Source organism: Hippopotamus amphibius, chromosome 1 (genome assembly GCF_030028045.1).
Source record: "Hippopotamus amphibius kiboko isolate mHipAmp2 chromosome 1, mHipAmp2.hap2, whole genome shotgun sequence".
Lineage (NCBI taxonomy): Eukaryota > Metazoa > Chordata > Mammalia > Artiodactyla > Hippopotamidae > Hippopotamus > Hippopotamus amphibius.
The window spans coordinates 129,880,183-129,892,572 of NC_080186.1; the positions used below are offsets into that span (position 1 = coordinate 129,880,183).

Sequence of the window (12,390 nt, forward strand, 5' to 3'; positions counted from 1 at the left end):
AGTGGTCTGATATTAAACAGGCTCACAGGGGAGCCACAGTGACTGGCTTTTCTGGGCAGCCCAGCGCTGCACTATGAGAGAGAGAAAGGACACAAAACTATAGCACACTCTGGTCTTCGGACTCCTGGTTAACCATCTTGATATCAGAGGCCCCCAATTGCTAATGCAAAGGAACAAATCCAGCTTGCCTACAGTTCTGTTTAAAGCTGCACCTTCTTGCAAGAAACAATTGTCATATGCAATGTGGAAGAACAAAGTGGGGTCTGAAAGGTGGGGATATACGCCCAACTCAGATGTCCCTGGGAGGGAGGCTCCCTGAGAAAAAGGATTTGACACCCTGGTTGCTGTCCTCATACTGGTTCCTAACACAGAACAGACTCAGAGCTCTGCCCTCTGCTCCTTGGACACCTAGTGTACCAGCCTTCACCACCTCTCCCCTAGGTCCACCACCTATGAAAGTCGAAATTCCACCCCCCGACCCCCAATTTCCAGGTCTTCTCAGCTTCCAGCTCCTGGGTCTTCATTGCTGCAACTGGCCAAACCTTCATCAGCACCACAAGGGTTGCTTCTCTGGGACCCATGAACATTCCACTGAACAGAAGCCCTACTAAGTTAGGCAACCTTCCTAAATACCTGAAAGGGAAGCAGCCTTCCTCCAGCTCCCTGCACCATACTTCTTTCTCCCCCACTCACCCTTGTTCCTCTCCCTTCCTGCTTAATCAGAAAGGACGTTCCAAGTATTCTTCTTCTGAGGCGTAGACCACCTGGCCCCAAATTCATGTACCTCAACCTAAACAGATGTCCCATTCTTACCATCAGGTCTGACATTTAACGGGATGACCGAACTTCAACAGTGGTTGGGATTATAAATAGTAAGAAATGTTTTCTTTTTAAGGAATCCACACTCAGTTCAAGGAGAAGGACCAAATCTTACGCAAAAGAAGCAAAACAGCCAAACGCTGTTTTCCCGAGACTCATCTAGAACTAAGATATTAGCTATATATTGCCTAGCAAATTACTCCAACATGTAGTGACTTAATAATAACTATTTCTTATCTCATAATTTCTGTGGGTCAGACATTTGTGAGCAGCTCAGCTGGGCATCTGTGGCTTAGGGATCTCTCATGAGGTTGCAGTCAGAGGTCAGCCAGATCTACCATCATCTGAAGGCTTGACCGGGGCTGGAGGATCTATTTCTAATGAATAGTCACCACACCGCATTGGGAGGAGGCCTCAGTTCCTCTCCATGCAGGCTCCTTCACAGAGCTGCTTGAGTGAACTCGCAGCATCAGACTGGAGTCCTCCAGAGCAAGTGATCCAAGGGCCAAAATGGAACCTCCAAGGCTTTTTACGATGTAGCCCCACAATGCACACACTGTCACTTCTAACACGTACTAAGTTACACAGACAGCTCTGATTTAACGTCAGGAGTAGATTACAGAAGGATGTGAGTGGCAGAGGGCAAGGGTCACTAGGGGTGGATGCCATCTGGGAAGCTGGTTACCACAACCAGCTTATAATCCATCCATGTTCTTTACCTGCCTGTTTATTCCCTGTTGAACCCCGGCTTCTCCTCCAACCCTTCTGGTTTTGTAGCTTCTTCCATTAGCTCCTACAGACCCTGACTATTCCTGCTCTTTCACTGCCCTGATTTAAGGTTCATCTCCTCCTTCCTCTGAGAGTTAAAAATAAATTGCACGCTTGGTAATAATAAGATGGGGATTTCACACCCACCTCCATATATAACTGTTGTGTAATAAATGTATGTAAACTGCTCAGTGCAGCACCTGGCTCATATTAGGCATGTAATAAATGCTAATGGCTCTTTTTATTGTTGTTATTGTTATTATTTCTATTACCAGTATTAACTCCATCATTATCAATACAATTATGCCATTATGTACTGCCTTGAGGAAAGTCTAGCCCAGAACCTCACTCCTGTAATGTAAGGAGATGGTCATTTTGATGAAAATCTGCACTTCCTCTTTCCCCATCTTAGTGCCTTTCAACACCCAGTGTTGCAGTCAAAAGAAACCATTATCAGACCCCAAAAGCCTTGAAAAATAACCTCCGATTTCACTGAAGTCTTTTGAAGAGCAAGCAAGGAAGGATGGAATTACATGCCAGAGCTCAAACCACATCTTCTAAAAACTCTCCCCAGACACCCCTCCTCCCCAAGCCTCAGCATCCCAGCAGAGGTTTCTCTAAGTCTTCGCTTGCCACTCACCTCCATAACTCTCACCTGTCTTCATACCTTCTCCTGCCTAAGCCTCCAGCTTGCCCAATCTCCTCTTTTCTGCTTAAAGAAGATTTCAAAAGAGAAACTGAGAGGCACATTTAAAACATTTCCAGCAATTTAACATTGCTGCGACATCCAAGCACTTCCCAGAAATGACTTTACAATCACTTTCCTAGAAATTCATTTTTCATTGCATTGGCCCACAATAAATTAGAAGTAAAAAACCAAAAACAGAACAGCTGATCCTTCACCAAAAATAATTTAAGATGCTCTGGTGTTCCTAAGGAATATTTGAGCTTTATGTCAAAACCCCATTTGTCTGCTGCCTCTAGCATCTGACCGCAACTATTCCCCAGCAAACCCCTCTGTGGAGGCAGGCAGCCCATGAACCTGGGTTTGAATCCCAGTCCAAAGCTGTTTTTTTTTTTTCTTTTTGAGTCTTATTTTCCTCATCAATAAACTGGGGGTCATAACGCCTGCCTTGCTGTAATCTGAAGGTGCATAAGACAGTGGTCTTCAAACACAAATACATGCTCAATAAATAGTAGTTCTTTGCATCCATGGAAATGGTTTTCATGCGCTAGCAGAGGAAAATTACCTCGTGAAGTGGCTTCTGTTCCTGAGACATATTCAGTGGAGCTGTCTCATTTACAAAGAGGGCTCAGAATCTGGCTGAATATATATATGTATATATATATTCAGAGATGAAAAAAAGAAAGAGGGGGTGCTTGGGTTATTTGGGGAGATAGATGGGTCAATTTCAAGTCTGATGTCACCACTTGGGCAGTCACTTCAATTTTCAGCCTTTCAATTTCTTAGTCGGTAAGAAGGTCATGATCATACCAACTATTTAACAGAGCGGTGGTGGAGAATTCAGTCAGCAAATAGATGTAAGGTTCTTGACAGTAATGGCGTGTGAGTTAATTCTTTCTGTCTATATGATCAGACTGTCATTTTAAGGAACAAATAAAAAAACAGGCGCTCTTCCTCCGAGCCCCCACAGCACCCCCACGCGGGGGCTGCTCGTATCTAAGGTCATCATCAGACACCCTCTACTATGAGCTTGTGGAAGGAAGTATAGGTCCTTGGAACATGCACATATTCACTCATGAACCCACCAGGTTAAAAATCTGAGTCTCTCTCAGACATGGCTTCCCACGTAACACAGAGATGAGCCCAGAGGGTCATCTCTTCCTCCCGTCCTGTGCTGTCACCCAGCGATACAATGCAGCAAAGACACAGGGCTGCAGGAAGCCAGAGAGTGACACTGACAACAGCTCCAACCACTCAACAAGGCTTTGAAGAATGGGGATGTGGTGGTGTTGGAACAATTTACAATGAATGAAGAGATCGCTCTAAATGTAATTCTTCAAAAGGGAATAATTGTGAAGAGCAACAGACTGAAAATGATACTTAGGAAGACAGATGAAACCTGCAGATACGTTTACAAAACTGACGGTCTCTGGGACTTCCCTGGTGGCACACTGGTTAAGAATCCGCCTGCCAGTGCAGGGGACATGGGTTAAAGCCCTGGTCTGGGAAGATCCCACATGCCACGGAGCAAATGAGCCCAGAGCCACAACTACTGAAGCCCGTGTGCCTAGAGCCTGTGCTCAGCAACAAGAGAAGCCACTGCAATGAGAAGCCCGAGCACCACCACTAAGAGTAGCCCCTGCTCACTGCAACTAGAGAAAGCCTGCACACAGCAACGAAGACCCAGCACAGCCAATAAATAAAAAATAAATAAATAAATAAATTTATTTTAAAAAAAACTGATTGTCTCTATGACGCTCTGTGAAGTCAGATGTGACCTGAAGGATGCTAAAATCCAACATCATTGTTCAGGGTATAGAATGTGTGCTTTGCTACAGTTATAATTGATGTTTTGTTGAACATAAGATTTTTAAAAGTCTGCTATGAATTTTCATTTCGTTTTTCAAGATCAAGTCCCAGTCACATCCTTTGTTTCACTATATCTGCTATGAAATTCACATTCCCTATTTTAATGCATCTATATAAGTGGCCTTCTTCTGTTGCAACTTGTCCTGGAAGAATGAGAATCTCTTTCTCCATATCCTGGTTTCTGACGTGGGATGCTCCCTTGCCCCCTCACGTCCTCAGAGCTCGCTGCTCACTTCTTTAGGTCTTTGTCAAATGTCTCCTTCTCAGAGTGGTTTTATGGACCTTCCTATCTAAAAAAGCCTCCTATACACTAAAGCACACACACACACTCACTCACACCACCTCCCACACACACGCACACACGCAGGCACTCGCATCCCCCACATCTCTGCAATCACATACTCCCAACACAAGCATACTCCCCTACACCCACACCTACACACATGCACTTACACACCCACCCACACACACACAACCTTTACTCACACATCTATTCCTCTCTATCCCTTTATCTTGCTTTATTTTTTCTTCATAATATTTATCACCTCCTGGCATGTTAAATACATTTTTTTTCCAATTATTTGTCTATTATGTGCCACAAAATAGGGGACTTGATCTTGTTCACTGTTTTGTCTCCAGTAGTGAGCAGGAAGAAGGCCCTCTATATTCGTGGGATGGATGGATGGATGGATAGATGGATGGATGGATGGATGGATGGATGGATGGATGGATGGATGGATGGGTGGATGGGCGGATGCCTGCCTGGATCCCAGCACTCAGGGCATTTTGTTAAAATATGTTACTCACTCCCCTATCTTCCCTCCAGATTGATGATGCCCTCAGGGCAGGGTCTATGGCTTCTCTGTCCTTTTAAACCAGTTTTTCAGGGAGCCGGGCACTGAGGTTTTCCACAAACACCTGCTGGGCTGCAATAAAATCCCAGCAGAGTCCTCCACTTTCTGACTTCTGAACGTCTTCAAAGCCCCGGTCCCAAACCCTGACGTCAGCAAAGGTGCAACCCCAGGCCCGGGGCTTTTGCCAGAAGCATCTCTGTGTTCTCAAAGCAAAACAAAAGAACACACAACACTATGGAAACTCCAAAACAAACACTCTGCCCTGCGGGCTGGAGGGCGTAAGCAGGAGTGAAGACGCAGAGGCTGCAGGAGTGGCTGGAGGTGACGTCAGTAGCCAGCCGCCTGAAGCACAAAGTTTGCAATGTTGGCGCTCTGCTCCCGATTTATTAAAAATGCCAATCTACCGCGCCTGCGTGGCCAGCCCATGGAAAGTGGCGTGCTGTGTGTGACCGGCACGGCTCCTGAGGCTTTAAATTGGTTCAAGATGTGTGGGCGGCGGCGAGGGGCAGTCAGCTCCGCGCATCCCCCACCATCGCTCGTCTGGGGCGACGCTAGTCAACTGGACAGTGGGGAGCGCAGGCAGGCAGGCTAGTAACCAGTACGCTTACTTCATGCGCAAGTACCAGTTTGTCTGGTCCCATCATCCCCATGTAGGCCATGAAGGGCCCAGGGAAGCCAGGCCTGGCCCTCCCTCTGCTCACGACCCCCTACTCAGCTCAGAGGAGCTCCTACAGAGATCCTGACCCACGCACGTGAGGCTCTTCCCCAGGAGTCCTTCGGAACTCCTGCAGCAAGCCTGTGGGTAATCGGGTCACTAGACCTGTTCCACAGCAGAGGAAACCGAGCTCAAAAAGCTCATGTGTCTCGCCAGGGACTGCGCACTGGAGACAGATGATGCCAACATGCGAACCCAGGTTTGCAGGGATCTCCTTTAAAGCCAAAGTGGAGGTGGAGTGGGGCCATGTGTGATTTTAAGACTAACCTGGGGAAAGAAACTCACCCTCCTTCTGTGTAGGAGATAGTATGAAGAAGCAGTGACATCAGGGGCTCTGGAGACTGTGCCCATCCTTCCCGTTTGCAGGCTAGCCAGGGGCTTAACCTCTCTGCAGCTCTGGTTTCCTCATCTGTACCGCAAAGGTAACACAGGACCCACCTCACTTGTGCTTATGAAGATTCACTTAGTGCCTGGCACAGAAGAAGCACTCAAATAAATATTGTGATTATTATTGATATTGCAAGTAAATGTTATTCTATCCTCTGAGAGTTCAGGAGAGATATAGAGAAAGATAACTGGGTATAAAGGGTGTGAAATGTGAAAGGTCGAACAGCCTAGAGTCATGGGCAAGTCACTTCCTCTGCCTGTCCCTTGGCTTCTGAACTGTACAAATGTGTTACTGTCCCAAATGGCCACTTCCACCTCTGTGTCCCTGCAGCCCCTGGCACAGATACCTATGAGGACGCTTAGTATTCCTTCGGTTTGCGAGCCCCGGGGCCCAGCAGACTGCGCCTTCACCCACAGAGGGAGCAGACAACCATCACTGGGTCCGTCTCCCTGCCAAGGTCTGTACCAAGCCCCTTTTCTGAACCATCCCAGCTAACCATCACAGCTTGTGAGCAAGTGTTTTATCAGCCCATTTTAGAGGAGGGATCTAAGAACCCAGAGACGCTGAGTGACTTGCTCAAGAACAAACAGCCTGTGGGAGGCACAGCTGGGATTTGAGCCTAAATCAAGATATCAGCCACTACATGAGCTTAATGAGTTTGTGGGACAACAGGGAAGAAGAGAGAGGAAGAGTTTGAAAAAGGGAGGTGAGTTTAGACAGGAATACCAATCACTTTGCACAGGATTGATAGTACCAGGACAAGACTATAAATGGAGACTCACATTTTACTCAGAAAAAAAATTGAAATGTGTGTGCATGTGTGTGTGTGTGTGTGTGTGTACAGATTTTACTTTCTTGAGTCATAATTAGCAAGTTCACCCTCTACACTTATTTCAGAGAAGCCTCTGGAAGGTGTAATATATATATTATATAAGAGAAGGCTGTCACACACTCTGCCTGATCGTCTCCTGGGTTCCCCATCTTCCATCTTTTATAGGATGTGGGCTCCTCAGCACTGTGTGTCAATTAAACAACTGAGTAGCTACAGCTATGTCCCAGGAACCTGACTCCCCCCTTAGAAATACGGGAGTTTGGGGGAATAAATACATCTATACCTGTATATGCACTTAGATTTTTTAAAAAGATTCCTTTTAGGGATGAATAGGCATCTGTGGTCTTGCAAGTAAAGAAGGTGCAAGAATCTCAAATTCCCATCCCTGCAACTGTCCATATTGTTGAGCATATGTGTCCAGGGTCACACTGCAGGGCATGGGGACAACTGGATACCCTTTCCACCCTTCGCCCTCTCCCGCCTCTGTCAATGAGGGAATCATGACCTTAATAAACATGGGTCTTTCCCCTTCTTCTGAGGACAGGAATAAAAATCATCACTAACTTTGGGATAGAACTTTACGGTTTACAGAGGACTTTCCAATTCCTTGCTTGAGTCAATCCCTGGCCAGCCTGGGTGGTAGGAGTCACATGCCCATTTCTCAGATGGGGAATCCAAAGCTCTGAGACAGGACTGCACCTGGAGGAGCCCAAGCTGGACCCTGTGCCTGTCTGACTGGCAAGCTGACCCTCCCCAGGGATGGCACCAGGAGGGCTCCAAGGACAATGCTTTGGCCCAGCCACAGGCTTGAGGCACAGGGAGAACCTGTGTCACGAAAACCCTTACATCAGAGGCACTTGGTTCCTTCTCTTACAATCACATTCAGCAACTTCCTGGCAACTGGAAATTCACAGCCTGGCTCTGGTGAGTCAATCAGCTGGAGACAGCTTCCACCACTGCCCCATGAGGGGCTCACCAACCCTGCCCCCACCTGGGGTTAATGCCCACCCCCATGCCCCACTCAGGAGAAACAATCGGCGTGAATCTGTCCTGCCCAACCCCTAGCTCCTTCCTTTCCCCTTTTCTGGGATGGCATGGATGCCAGAGCATAAACCTATGTTTTTATTTTGTTTTGTTTTGTTTTAAATATTTATTTATTTATTTGGCTGCGTTGGGTCTTCGTTGCTGACCATGGGCTTTCTCTAGTTGCAGCAAGTAGGGGCTACTCTTCGTTCTGCTGTGCAGGTTTCTCATTGCGATGGCTTCTCTTGCTGCAGAGCACGGGCTCTAGGCATGCAGGCTTCAGTAGTTGCAGCACATGGGCTCAGTAGTTGTGGCCCTTGGGCTCTAGAGCACAGATTCAGTAGTTGTGGTGCACGGGCTTATGCTCCACAGCATGTGGAATCTTCCTGGCCCAGGGATCGAACCTGTGTCTCCTGCATTGGCAGGCTGATTCTTAACCACTGCACCACCAGGGAAGTCCCTAAACCTATGTTTTTAAATGCATAAAATAAAATACACCAAGGGACTTCCTAGGTGGCGCAGTGGGTAAGAATCTGCTTGCCAATGCAGGGGACACGGGTTCGATCCCTGCCCCAGGAAGATACCACATGCCACGGAGCAACTAAGCCCGTGAGCCACAACTATTGAGCCTGCACCCTAGAGCCCGTGAGCCACAACTATTGAGCCCATGTGCCGCAACTACTGAAGCCCACGCGCCTAGAGTCCATGCCCTGCAACAAGAGAGGCCACTGCAATGAGAAGCCCGCACACCACAACGAAGAGTAGTCCCTGCTCGCCACAGCTAGAGAAAGCCCGTGTGCAGCAACGAAGACCCAATACAGCTGATAAAATAAAAAAATAAATTTATTAAAAATAAATAAATAGTGCGCTCTTCGGCAGCACATATACTAAAATTGGAACGATACAGAGAAGATTAGCATGGCCCCTGCACAAGGATGACATGCAAATTCGTGAAGCGTTCCATATTTTTAAAAAAATAAAAATAAATAAATAAAGAAAGAAAGAAAGAAAGAAAGAAAATACACCAAATTACCAATTAAAATACAGTTGTAAACATATTTTTAAATTTTCAATAAATATATATGCCTTCTTTATCTTATTATTAAATAATATCTAATGTCCAACATAATTTAAAGTAGTGATAAACATAATGATATTTTAAAATATCTGCAAATGTAATATGATAGAAAAAGATCCGTGATTCTATGGGTATTGCAGGTATCAAAGCTTATTGTCTTGTGGCTTACATTCATTGCAGAAGGAAATGCTACATTTTGGTTAGAGGTTAGTGAAAATAAAGATTTTACTTTCTCCCCATCCAAGTTTAAGAACCCCTGAGTCAGGAGGGGCATGGGGTCTGTAAATCCCAGGTTTAAAAGCCCTGCACACCAATTTGATACTTTTACAGCACTGTAATCCCCTGCTGACAAGCAGGATAGAGTAGTGGCTAGAATTTCCAGCCCTACAGATGGGCATGGAATTCAAATCCCTGTTCTGTCTCCTAAGTAGCTGTGTGATGTAGGTAAGTTATTTAACCTCTCTGTACTTCAATGTCTCATCCATACAGTGGGTGGTAATAATACTTTCTACCTAATGACACTATTGCTTTGCCCAGTGCCTGGCAAGCAACAGTGCTCTACTAAATATTTTTCACTTATATTGATTTTTTTCATTTGACCTTGCAGGAAACCCTGCAAGGCAATTATTATCTCCATTTTTGCATCTGAAGAGACTGAGACTCAGAAAGGAGAAGTTATGTGCCCAGTATAACATAGGTTTTTCTAATCATGATACAGCCAGAGGAAAATTCCAGAAAGGTAGTCTGAAAGAAACACAAGTCTGGACAGTGATGAGATGCTAAGGAGAACGACAAAACTATCCAACCATTTGCCAATTAGGTGATTTTGTGTTGAAATTAAAAAACACCTCTTTTTCTCCTCAGGAGCTAAAACTGCACTATTGCTAACTATATAGCTGTACGAGTCACTAGGAGCAAAGACGGCTGTCTGTATTCTCCATGGCAGAGGTCAGCAAACTAGAGTAGGCAGGTGCTGCCACTTCAACATCCCTTCCCCTTTGGGAAACCACCCATCTCTCTCAGTCCATGAGTTACTGGTGCGCAGTCCTTCTACCCCCACCATGATCCAGATGAGCCCCAGTTTGAGGATCAGCACAAGACCCACACCAGAAGAACCAGGGTCAAACTTGTGGGTTTAGTCAGAACATGAGGGAAAGGGCCCTTTCTTTCCCTGGGGGTTTCTGAGATAGTAGCATGTAAGCCTGGAACCATTATTAGCCATAATTATCAACATATGGGAAGAGCCTACTTGACAAAAAGGACAAAACAAGGGAATCAGAGCTGAGAACTGAAGAAATAGCCTGGATCAAGCCATGCCTGAAGGCCTTGCAAATGTTTCATTTCTGTGGAATACCTTTTTTTTTTTCTATTTAATACGAGTTGGGTTTCTGCCACTTGCAAACAAAATAATCTCAACTTACAAAACCCCTTCCTCATTTTCTTGTCTTTAGCTTTCCTAGCTCAGCTCAGCAGGCTCCACTGTGCTCCCCAACTCTTATAGGCCTAAGCCTACTAGAGTTCTTGGCCCATCATTGAGATGGAAAGAGAATGTCTCAAACTACTCATCACTCACCCTCTACCACCACCACCCAGTGGAGCCATTTGCAGATGTGGGGTCCCAGAGAAGCCCCTGAGGCTGTGTTGTTGTGCTGGAGTCCAGTTCTGGCTCTCTGCCTTGGCAGCAGCAGGTTATGTCTAGAGCCCAGTTCTATATCAAGTTTCTATATCAAGTCCCTGATTCAGGGACTTCTGTTCCATTAGTCCAGTGTCTGAGCACATCATACTGGCTGCCCACGTAGCCAATTGCTTTTCTCCCAGCTATTCCAAGGCACATCATCAACATACCAGCATCTTTCAGCTTAGTCATAGCCTGACTCATATCAAATTTTTGACACTGTTTCTATATCTGGCAAAGAAATGGCTTGGAAAGTCAGACGTGGAGTAGGCTATTAAACTGAAAATAAATTCCTTATGGAGATCATTTAAACCTAAGCCATTACAAATCCAAGCTATAAGAAGAAGGAGGGCTAAGACTTTCTAATGCCCTGACAGTTAAAATAGTCATTAAAATCCAGCCTGATTCTCTAAGCCATGATTTTAAAATCCTATTGGGAAAACTCACGAGGACAGAGTGGGTTTATGCAGTGGTGGGACAATTATGGGAGCGCTGAAAGGAAAGAGAGGGAACTTTCTCCTCCTCCCAGCTTCAGGGCGGCGCAGCCATGCAGCCTGCAGGGTCCCAATGCCTGTACTGGAGAACTGACTGGCTGTCCCAAAATGCGTCCTTCAAGACCAGTTTCCAGGTGCAACCACACTTGGCTCAGAATAGCTTGAGGAAGAAAACAACTCCCTTTCCTGTATACAGAGAAAGAGACAGAGTTCAGAGGCCAGCGCCATAGGTCAGTGACAAGTGTAAGGCTCTCTGGGCCAGGAATTTAGCCCTTTACACTGCCTTGGATGAGGGCCACCTGACAAGGAAAGAGTCAGTCCCCTGGGAGAAACCCACTGATTAGAAATTACAATGGGCGAAAATGACAATAGCCATTATCGGCCGGGCGCTTACTCCACGCCAGTCACCATTCTGAGGTGTTAGGTGCGCTATCTCAGCTAAACCTCATAAACGCCCCAGGGAGTCAAGATAATATTAGCCCCATTTTACACGTGAGGAAGCTGAGGCTTAAAAAGGTCGAATTCCTGTGCAAGTTATTTATTGTTATGTTAAAAGTTACTCCAAAACTATTCCCTGGTGGCCTAGTGGTTAGGATTCTGGGCTTTCACTGTCATGACCCAGGTTCAACCACTGGTTGCGGAACTGAGATCCCACAAGTCACTTGTGGCGTGGCCAAAAAAAAAAAAGTTACTCCAAAGGTCAGTGGCTGAAACCAATTTCATATGATCTCAAAGTCTCTATGAGTCAGGAATTTAGAAACATGTTAGCAATGTGCTTCTGGCTTGGAGGGGATGGAGGGTGGGGTTGGGGTAGAGGGGTCTCTCCAAGGATTGTTGTCAAGATGCTGGCCAGGGCTGAGGTTCGCTGAAAGCTGGGGGATCCACTCCCAAGATGGTTCAGGCACATGGCTGTTGGCAGGAGGCCTCAGTCCCTCACCAGGTGGGCCCCTCCACAGGGCTGCTCGAGCGCCCTCACAGCATGGCAGCTGCTGTCCCCAGTGGGGGTGTCCAAGAGAGACCCAGGAGGAAGCCTCGGTGCCTTTTACATCCTCCTCTCCAGTGTCACGCACGACACTTCCGCCGCGTTGTTCATTAGAAGGAAGTCACTTAGCACAGCTCACACTTACGAGAAGAGGAATCAGCTATACCTTTCAAAGTATCAAAGAGTTTGTGAACATATCTGAGACCTC

The 12,390-nt window shown here is 46.3% G+C and overlaps 1 non-coding gene across 1 annotated transcript; it reads left to right on the top strand.

Annotated features, from left to right (window-relative positions):
* Positions 1-8,818: 8,818 nt before the first annotated feature.
* On the top strand, positions 8,819-8,923 carry LOC130842308 (U6 spliceosomal RNA). Its single transcript, XR_009050399.1, has one exon. It is a non-coding gene; the product is annotated as a U6 spliceosomal RNA (small nuclear RNA).
* The last annotated feature ends 3,467 nt before the right edge of the window (positions 8,924-12,390 follow it).